Below are 11,864 nucleotides of genomic sequence, written 5' to 3' on the forward strand. Positions count from 1 at the left end.
TCCACTTATTACTACTGCGGCCTATTTGGAACTACCTGAAATCACGAAGTTACTGAGATTCGGCTCACCAAATTTTGATAAATCTTTAAAAGTACACATATTACAAGAGCCTGCTACTCGGAACTAACTGATTTTACAAAGAAACAGTGTTTCAGTTCGTTAAAACATTGCTCTACCTTGAATAACAAGCTTATTACTTACGAATCTTTTGGGACCTATTGATTTCACAATGATACTTAGATTCCGTTCCTTAAAATGTTGCTATATATTGAAAAGCACACTCATACAAGCATGTCCCATTGGAAACTCACTGAATTCGCCTAGAAATTTTCATTCCATTCGTGAAAATTTTTCTATATCCCGAACAGTCCACTTATTACTACTGAGGCCTTTTGGGAACTAAGTGACTTCAAAAAGTTACTGAGAATCGGCTCACCTAATTTGGATAAATCTTTAAATGTACACATATTACAAGAGCCTGCTACTGGGAACTAACTGAATTCACAAAGAAACAGTGTTTCAGTTCGTTAAAACTTTGCTCTATCTTGAATATCAAGCTTGTTACTTGCGAATCCTATAGGGAACCTATTGAATTCACCATGATACTTAGATTCCGTTCCTTAAAATGTTGCTATATATTGAAAAGCACACTCATACAAGCATGTCCCATTGGGAACTCACAGAATTCGCATAGAAATTTTCATTCCATTCGTGAAAATTTTTCGATATCCCGAACAGTCCACTTGTTACTACTGCGGCCTATTGGTAACTAAGTGAATTCACCAAGTTCCTGACTTTCAGCTCTCCAAAGTTTGATAAATCTTTAAAAGTATACATATTACAAGAGCCTGCTACTGGGAACTGACTGAATTCACAAAGAAACAGTGTTTCAGTTCGTTAAAACGTTGCTCTCTTTTGAATAACAAGCTTATTACATGCGAATCCTATTGGGAACATACAGAATTCACCATGATACTTAGATTCCGTTCGTTAAACTCTTGCTTTATATTGAAAAGCACACTCATACAAGCATGTCCCATTTGGAACTCATTATATTCACCTAGAAATTGTGATTCCATTCGTGAAAATTTTTCTATATCCCGAACAGTCCACTTGTTACTACTGCGGCCTATTGGTAACTAAGTGAATTCACAAAGTTCCTGACATTCGGCTCACCAAAGTTTGATAAATCTTTAAAAGTACACATATTACAAGACCTGCTGCTGGGAACTAAGTGAATTCACAAAGAAACAGTGTTTGAGTTGATTAAAACGTTGCTCTATCTTGAATAACAAGCTTATTACATGCGACTCCTATTGGAGATCTACTGAATTCACCAGAAACTTAGATTCCGTTCCTTAAAATTTTGCTATATATTGAAAAGCATACTCATACAAGCATGTCCCATTGGAAACTCACTGAATTCTCCTAGAAATTTTCATTCCATTCGTGAAAATTTTTCGATATCCCTAACAGTCCACTTATTACTACTGCGGCCTTGTGGGAACTAAGTGAATTCACAAAGTTACTGAGATTCGGCTCACCAAATTTTGATAAATCTTTAAAAGTACACATATTACAAGAGCCTGCTACTGGGAACTAACTGAGTTCACAAAGAAACAGTGTTTGAGTTCGTTAAAACATTGCTCTATCTTGAATAACATGCTTGTTACTTACGAATCCTATTGGGAACCTATTGAATTCACCATGATACTTAGATTCCCTTCCTTAAAATGTTCCTATATATTGAAATGAACACTCATACAAGCATGTCCCATTAGGAACTCACAGAATTCGCCTAGACATTTTGATTCCATTCGTGAAAATTTTCTATATCCCGAACAGTCCACTTATTACTACTGAGCCCTATTGGGAAGAAACTTAATTCACCAAGAATCTGAGATTCGGCTCAACAAATTTTGATAAATCTTTAAAAGTATACATATTACAAGAGCCTGCTACTGGGAACTGACTGAATTCACAAAGAAACAGTGTTTCAGTTCGTTAAAACGTTGCTCTGTCTTGAATAACAAGCTTATTACATGCGAATCCTATTGGGAACCTACTGAATTCACCATGATACTTTGATTCCGTTCGTTAAACTGTTGCTATATATTGAAAAGCACACTCATACAAGCATGTCCCATTGGGAACTCACTGAATTCGCCTAGAAATATTGATTCCATTCCTGAAAATTTTTCTATATCCCGAGCAGTCCACTTATTACTACTGCGGCCTATTTGGAACTACCCGAATTCACGTAGTTACTGAGATTCGGCTCAGGAAATTTTGATAAATCTTTTTAGTACACATATTACAGGAGCCTGCTAGTGGGAACTAACGAAATTCACAAAGAAACAGTGTTTGCGTACGTTAAAACGTTGCTCTATCCTGAATAATAAGCTTATTTCTTGTGTGTCGTATTGGGACCCACTGAATTCATCATTATACTTAGATTCCGTTCCTGAAAATGTTGCTATATATTGAAAAGCACACTCACAAAAGTATGTCCCATTGGGAACTCACTGAATTCGCCTAGAAATTTTGATTCCATTCCTGAAAATTTTTCTATATCCCGAACAGTCCACTTATTACTACTGAGCCCTATTGGCACAAAACTGAATTCACCAAGTATCTGAGATTCGACTCAACAAATTTTGATAAATCTTTAAAAGTATACATATTACAAGAGCCTGCTACTGGGAACTAACTGAATTCACAAGAAACAGTGCTTCAGTTCGTTAGAACGTTGCTCTATCTTGAATAACAAGCTTATTAAATGCGAATCCTATTGGGAACCTACTGAATTCACCATGATACTTAGATTCCGTTCGTTAAACTGTTGCTATATATTGGAAAGCATACTCATACAAGCATGTCACATTGGGAACTCACTGAATTCGCCTAGAAATTTTGATTCCATTCGTGAAAATTTTTCTATATCCCTAAGAGTCCACTTATTACTACTGCGGATTATTGGGAACTAAGTGAATTCACAATGTTACTGAGATTCGGCTCACCAAATTTTGATAAATCTTTAAAGGACACATATTACAAGAGCCTGCTACTGGGAACTAACTGAATTCACAAAGAAACAGTGTTTCAGTTCGTTAAAACTTTGCTCGATCTTGAATAACAAGCTTATTACTTGCGAATCCTATTGGAGATCTACTGAATTCACCATGATCCTTAGATTCCGTTCCTTAAAATGTTGCTATATATTGAAAAGCACACTCATACAAGCATGTCACATTAGGAACTCACTGAATTCGCCTAGAAATTTTGATTCCATTCTTGAAAATTTTTCTAAATCCCGAACAGTCCACTTATTACTACTGAGCCCTATTGGGACAAAACTGAATTCACCAAGTATCTGAGATTCGGCTCACCAAATTTTGATAAATCTTTAAAAGTATACATATTACAAGAGCCTGCTACTGGGAACTGACTGAATTCACAAAGAAACAGCGTTTCAGTTCGTTAAAACGTTGCTCTATCTTGAATAACAAGCTTATTACTTGCGAATCCTATTGGGAACCTACTGAATTCACGATGATACTTAGATTCCGTTCCTTAAAATGTTGCTATATATTGAAAAGCACACTCATACAAGCATGTCCCATTGGGAACTCACTGAATTCGCCTAGAAATTTTGATTCCATTCCTGAAGATTTTTCTATATCCCGAACAGTCCACTTAATACTACTGCGGCCTATTGGGAACTAACCGAATTCACCATGTTACTGAGATTCGGCTCACCAAATTTTGATAAATCTTTAAAGGACACATATTACAAGAGCCTGCTTTGGGAACTATCTGAATTCACAAAGAAACAGTGTTTCAGTTCGTTAAAACGTTGCTCTATCTTGAATAACAAGCTTATTACATGCGAGTCCTATGTGGAACCTGTTGAATTCACCATGATACTTAGATTCCGTTCCTTAAAATGTTGGTGTATATGGAAAAGCACACTCATACAAGCATGTCCCATTGGGAACTCCCTGAATTCGCCTAGAAATTTTGATTCCATTCCTGAAAATTTGTCTATATCCCGAACAGTCCACTTATTACTACTAAGCCCTATTGGGAAAAAACTGAATTCACCAAGAATCTGATATTCGGCTCAACAAATTTTTATAAATCTTTAAACGAATACATATTACAAGAACCTAATACTGGGAACTAACTAAATTCACAAAGAAACATCGTTTGAGTTCGTTAAAACGTTGCTCTATCTTGAATAACATGCTTATTACTTGCGAATACTATTGGGACCTATTGAATTCACCATGATACTTAGATTCCGTTCCTTAAAATGTTGCTATATATTGAAAAGCAAACTCATACAAGCATGTCCCATTGGGAACTCACTGAATTCGCCTAGAAATTTTGATTCCATTCGTGAAAATTTTTCGATAACCCGAACAGTCCACTTATTACTACTGCCGCCTCTTTGGAACTACCCGAATTCACGAAGTTACTGAGATTCGGCTCACCAAATTTTGATAAGTCTTTAACAGTACACATATTACAAGAGCCTGCGACTGGGAACTAACTGAATTTACAAAGAAACAGTGTTTCAGTTCGTTAAAACGTTGCTCTATCTTGAATAACAAGCTTATTACATGCGAAACCTATTGGAGATCTACTGAATTCATCATGATACTTAGATTACGTTCCTTAAAATGTTGCTATATATTGAAAAGCATGCTCATAGTAGCATGTCCCGTTGGAAACTCACTGAATTCGCATAGAAATTTTCATTCCATTCGTGAAATTTTTTCGATATCCCGAACGGTCCACTTATTACTACTGCGGCCTATTGGGAACTAAGTGAATTCACAAAGTTACTGAGATTCGGCTCACCAAATTTTGATAAATCTTTAAAAGTATACATATTACAAGAGCCTGCTACAGGGAACTGACTGAATTCACAAAGAAACAGTGGTTCAGTTCGTTAAAACGTTGCTCTATCTTGAATAACAAGCTTATTACTTGCGAATCCTATTGGGACCTACTGAATTCACGATGATACTTAGATTCCGTTCCTTAAAATGTTGCTATATATTGAAAAGCACACTCATACGAGCATGTCCCATTGGGAACTCACTGAATTCGCCTAGAAATTTTGATTCCATTCCTGAAGATTTTTCTATATCCCAAAAGTCCACTTGTTACTACTGAACCCTATTGGGAAGAAACTGAATTCACAAAGTGTCTGAGATTCGGCTCAAGAAATTTTGATAAATCTTTAAAAGTATACATATTACAAGAGCCTGCTTTTGGGAACTAACTGAATTCACAAAGAAACAGTGTTTCAGTTCGTTAAAACGTTGCTCTATCTTGAATAACAAGCTTATTACATGGGAATCCTATTGGGAACCTACTGAATTCACAAGGACACTTAGATCCGTTCCTTAAAATGTTGCTATATACGGAAAAGCACACTCATACAAGCATGTCCCATTGGGAACTCACGGAATTCGCCTAGAAATTTTGATTCCATTCGTGAAAATTTTTCTATATCCCCAACAGTCCACTTATTACTACTGCGGCCTATTGGGAACTAAGTGAATTCACAAAGTTCCTGACATTCGGCTCACCAAATTTTGAGAAATCTTTAAAAGTACACATATTACAAGAGCCTGCTACTGGGAACTATCTGAATTCACAAAGAAACAGTGTTTCAGTTCGTTAAAACGTTGCTCTATCTTGAATAACAAGCTTATTACATGCGAATCCTATGTGGAACCTGTTCAATTCACCATGATACTTAGATTCCGTTCCTTAAAATCTTGGTATATATGGAAAAGCACACTCATACAAGCATGTCCCATTGGGAACTCCCTGAATTCGCCTAGAAATTTTGATTCCATTCCTGAAAATTTGTCTATATCCTGAACAGTCCACTTATTACTACTGAGCCCTATTGGGAAAAAACTGAATTCACCAAGAATCTGATATTCGGCTCAACAAATTTTTATAAATCTTTAAACGAATACATATTACAAGAACCTAATACTGGGAACTAACTAAATTCACAAAGAAACATCGTTTGAGTTCGTTAAAACGTTGCTCTATCTTGAATAACATGCTTATTACTTGCGAATACTATTGGGACCTATTGAATTCACCATGATACTTAGATTCCGTTCCTTAAAATGTTGCTATATATTGAAAAGCAAAATCATACAAGTATGTCCCATTGGGAACTCACTGAATTCGCCTAGAAATTTTGATTCCATTCGTGAAAATTTTTCGATAACCCGAACAGTCCACTTATTACTACTGCCGCCTATTTGGAACTACCCGAATTCACGAAGTTACTGAGATTCGGCTCACCAAATTTTGATAAGTCTTTAACAGTACACATATTACAAGAGCCTGCTACTGGGAACTAACTGAATTTACAAAGAAACAGTGTTTCAGTTCGTTAAAACGTTGCTCTATCTTGAATAACAAGCTTATTACATGCGAATTCTATTGGAGATCTACTGAATTCATCATGATACTTAGAATACGTTCCTTAAAATGTTGCTATATATTGAAAAGCATGCTCATACAAGCATGTCCCATTGGAAACTCACTGAATTCGCATAGAAATTTTCATTCCATTCGTGAAAATTTTTCGATATCCCGAACAGTCCACTTATTATTACTGCGGCCTATTGGGAACTAAGTGAATTCACAAAGTTACTGAGAATCGGCTCACCAAATTTTGATAAATCTTTAAAAGTATACATATTACAAGAGCCTGCTACTGGGAACTGACTGAATTCACAAAGAAACAGTGTTTCAGTTCGTTAAAACGTTGCTCTATCTTGAATAACAAGATTATTACTTGCGAATCCTATTGGGACCTATTGAATTCACGATGATACTTAGATTCTGTTCCTTAAAATGTTGCTATATATTGAAAAGCACACTCATACGATCATGTCCCATGGGGAACTAACTGAATTCGCCTAGAAATTTTGATTCCATTCCTGAAGATTTTTCTATATCCCGAACAGTCCACTTATTACTACTGAACCCTATTGGGAAGAAACTGAATTCACCAAGTGTCTGAGATTCGGCTCAACAAATTTTGATAAATCTTTAGGAGTATACATATTACAAGAGCCTGCTACTGGGAACTAACTGAATTCACAAAGAAACAGTGTTTCACTTCGTTAAAACGTTGCCCTATCTTGAATAACAAGCTTATTACATGCGAATCCTATTGGGAACCTACTGAATTCACCATGATACTTAGAATCCGTTCCTTAATATGTTGCTATATATTGAAAAGCACACTCATACAAGCATGTCCCATTGGGAACTCACTGAATTCGCCTAGAAATTTTGATTTCATTCGTGAAAATTTTTCTATATCCCGAACAGTCCACTTATTACTACTGCGGACTATTTTTAACTAAGTGAATTCAACAAGTGCCTCACATTCGACTCACCAAAATTTGATAAATCTTTAAAAGTACACATATTACAAGACCTGCTACTGGGAACTAACTGAATTCACAAAGAAACAGTGTTTGAGTTGATTAAAACGTTGCTCTATCTTGAATAACAAGCTTATTACTTGCGAATCCTATTGGGACCTATTGAATTCACTATGATACTTAGATTCAGTTCCTTAAAATGTTCCTATATATTGAAAAGCACACTCATACAAGCATGTCCCATTGGGAACTCACTGAATTCGCCTAGAAATTTTGATTTTATTCGTGAAAATTTTTCTATAACCCGAACAGTACACTTAATACTACTGAGCCCTATTGGGACAAAACTGAATTCGACAAGTATCTGAGATTCGGCTCAACAAATTTTGATAAATCTTTAAAAGTATACATATTACAATAGCCAGCTACTGGAACCTAACTGAATTCACAAAGAAACAGTGCTCCAGTTCGTTAAAAGGTTGCTCTATCTTGAATAACAAGCTTATTACATGTGAATCCTATTGGGAACCTACTGAATTCACCATGGTACTTAGATTCTGTTCCTTAATGTTGCTATATATTGAAAAGCACACTCATACAAGCATGTCAAATTAGGAACTTACTGAATTCGCCTAGAAATTTTGATTCCATTCTTGAAAATTTTTCTATATCCCGAACAGTCCACTTATTACTACTGAGCCCTATTGGGACAATACTGAATTCACCAAGTATCTGAGATTCGGCTCACCAAATTTTGATAAATCTTTAAAAGTATACATATTACAAGAGCCTGCTACTGGGAACTGACTGAATTCACAAAGAAACAGCGTTTCAGTTCGTTAAAACGTTGTTCTATCTTGAATAACAAGCTTATTACTTGCGAATCCTATTGGGACCTATTGAATTCACGATGATACTTAGATTCCGTTCCTTAAAATGTTGCTATATATTTAAAAGAACACGCATACGAGCATGTCCCATTGGGAACTCACTGAATTCGCCTAGAAATTTTGATTCCATCCCTGAAGATTTTTCTATATCCCGAACAGTCCACTCATTACTACTGAGCCCTAATGGGAAGAAACTGAATTCACCAAGTGTCTGAGATTCGGCTCAACAAATTTTGATAAATCTTTAAAAGTATACATATTTCAAGAGCCTGCTACTGGGAACTAACTGAATTCACAAAGAAACAGTGTTTCAGTTCATTAAAACGTTGCTCTATCTTGAATAACATGCTTGATATTACGAATCCTATTGGGAACATACTGAATTCACCATGATACTTAGATTCTGTTCGTTAAACTGTTGCTATATATTGGAAAGCATACTCATACAAGCATGTCACATTGGGAACTCACTGAATTCGCCTAGAAATTTTGATTCCATTCGTTAAATTTTTCTATATCCCTAAGAGTCCACTTATTACTACTGCGGCCTATTGGGAACTAAGTGAATTCACAATGTTACTGAGATTCGGCTCACCAAATTTTGATAAATCTTTAAAGGACACATATTACAAGAGCCTGCTACTGGGAACTAACTGAATTCATAAAGAAACAGTGTTTCAGTTCGTTAAAACTTTGCTCGATCTTGAATAACAAGCTTATTACTTTCGAAATCTATTGGAAATCTACTGAATTCACCATGATACTTAGATTCGGTTACTTAAAATGTTGCTATATATTGAAAAGCACACTCATACAAGAATGTCCCATTGGGAACTCCCTGATTTCCCCTACAAATTTTGATTCCATTCCTGAAAATTTTTCTATATCCCGAACAGTCCACTTATTACTACTGAGCCCGATTGGGAAGAAACTGAATTCATCAAGTGTCTGAGATTCGGCTCAACACATTTTGATAAATCTTTAAAAGTATACATATTTCAAGAGCCTGCTACTGGGAACTAACTGAATTCACAAAGAAACAGTGTTTCAGTTCGTTAAAACGTTGCTCTATCTTGAATAACAAGCTTATTACATGCGAATCCTATTGGGAACCTACTGAATTCACCATGATACTTAGATTCCGTTCCTTAAAATGTTGCTCTATTTTGAAAAGCAAACTCATACAAGCATGTCTCATTGGGAACTCACTGAATTCGCCTAGAAATTTTGATTGCATTCGTGAAAATTTTTCTATATCCCGAGCAGTCCACTTAGTACTACTGCGGCCTATTGGGAAGTAAGTGAATTCACAAAGTTACTGAGATTCGGCTCACCAAATTTTGATAAATCTTTAAAAGTACACATATTACAAGAGCCTGCTACTGGGAACTAACTGATTTCACAAAGAAACAGTGTTTGAGTTCGTTAAAACATTGCTCTATCTTGAATAACAAGCTTGTTACTTACGAATCCTATTGGGAACCTATTGAATTCACCATGATACTTAGATTCCGTTCCTTAAAATGTTCCTATATATTGAAATGAACACTCATACAAGCATGTACCATTAGGAACTCACAGAATTCGCCTAGACATTTTGATTCCATTCGTGAAAATTTTCTATATCCCGAACAGTCCACTTATTACTACTGAACCCTATTGGGAAGAAACTGAATTCACCAAGTGTCTGAGATTCGGCTCAACAAATTTTGATAAATCTTTAGGAGTATACATATTACAAGAGCCTGCTACTGGGAACTAACTGAATTCACAAAGAAACAGTGTTTCACTTCGTTAAAACGTTGCTCTATCTTGAATAACAAGCTTATTACATGCGAATCCTACTGGGAACCTACTGAATTCACCATGATACTTAGAATCCGTTCCTTAATATGTTGCTATATATTGAAAAGCACACTCATACAAGCATGTCCAATTGGGAACTCACTGAATTCGCCTAGAAATTTTGATTTCATTCGTGAAAATTTTTCTATATCCCGAACAGTCCACTTATTACTACTGCGGACTATTTTTAACTAAGTGAATTCAACAAGTGCCTCACATTCGACTCACCAAAATTTGATAAATCTTTAAAAGTACACATATTACAAGACCTGCTACTGGGAACTAACTGAATTCACAAAGAAACAGTGTTTGAGTTGATTAAAACGTTGCTCTATCTTGAATAACAAGCTTATTACTTGCGAATCCTATTGGGACCTATTGAATTCACTATGATACTTAGATTCAGTTCCTTAAAATGTTCCTATATATTGAAAAGCACACTCATACAAGCATGTCCCATTGGGAACTCACTGAATTCGCCTAGAAATTTTGATTTTATTCGTGAAAATTTTTCTATAACCCGAACAGTACACTTAATACTACTGAGCCCTATTGGGACAAAACTGAATTCAACAAGTATCTGAGATTCGGCTCAACAAATTTTGATAAATCTTTAAAAGTATACATATTACAATAGCCAGCTACTGGAACCTAACTGAATTCACAAAGAAACAGTGCTCCAGTTCGTTAAAAGGTTGCTCTATCTTGAATAACAAGCTTATTACATGTGAATCCTATTGGGAACCTACTGAATTCACCATGGTACTTAGATTCTGTTCCTTAATGTTGCTATATATTGAAAAGCACACTCATACAAGCATGTCAAATTAGGAACTTACTGAATTCGCCTAGAAATTTTGATTCCATTCTTGAAAATTTTTCTATATCCCGAACAGTCCACTTATTACTACTGAGCCCTATTGGGACAATACTGAATTCACCAAGTATCTGAGATTCGGCTCACCAAATTTTGATAAATCTTTAAAAGTATACATATTACAAGAGCCTGCTACTGGGAACTGACTGAATTCACAAAGAAACAGCGTTTCAGTTCGTTAAAACGTTGTTCTATCTTGAATAACAAGCTTATTACTTGCGAATCCTATTGGGACCTATTGAATTCACGATGATACTTAGATTCCGTTCCTTAAAATGTTGCTATATATTGAAAAGAACACGCATACGAGCATGTCCCATTGGGAACTCACTGAATTCGCCTAGAAATTTTGATTCCATCCCTGAAGATTTTTCTATATCCCGAACAGTCCACTCATTACTACTGAGCCCTAATGGGAAGAAACTGAATTCACCAAGTGTCTGAGATTCGGCTCAACAAATTTTGATAAATCTTTAAAAGTATACATATTTCAAGAGCCTGCTACTGGGAACTAACTGAATTCACAAAGAAACAGTGTTTCAGTTCATTAAAACGTTGCTCTATCTTGAATAACATGCTTGATATTACGAATCCTATTGGGAACATACTGAATTCACCATGATACTTAGATTCTGTTCGTTAAACTGTTGCTATATATTGGAAAGCATACTCATACAAGCATGTCACATTGGGAACTCACTGAATTCGCCTAGAAATTTTGATTCCATTCGTTAAATTTTTCTATATCCCTAAGAGTCCACTTATTACTACTGCGGCCTATTGGGAACTAAGTGAATTCACAATGTTACTGAG

This window comes from Rattus norvegicus, chromosome 8 (assembly GCF_036323735.1).
Source record: "Rattus norvegicus strain BN/NHsdMcwi chromosome 8, GRCr8, whole genome shotgun sequence".
NCBI lineage: Eukaryota > Metazoa > Chordata > Mammalia > Rodentia > Muridae > Rattus > Rattus norvegicus.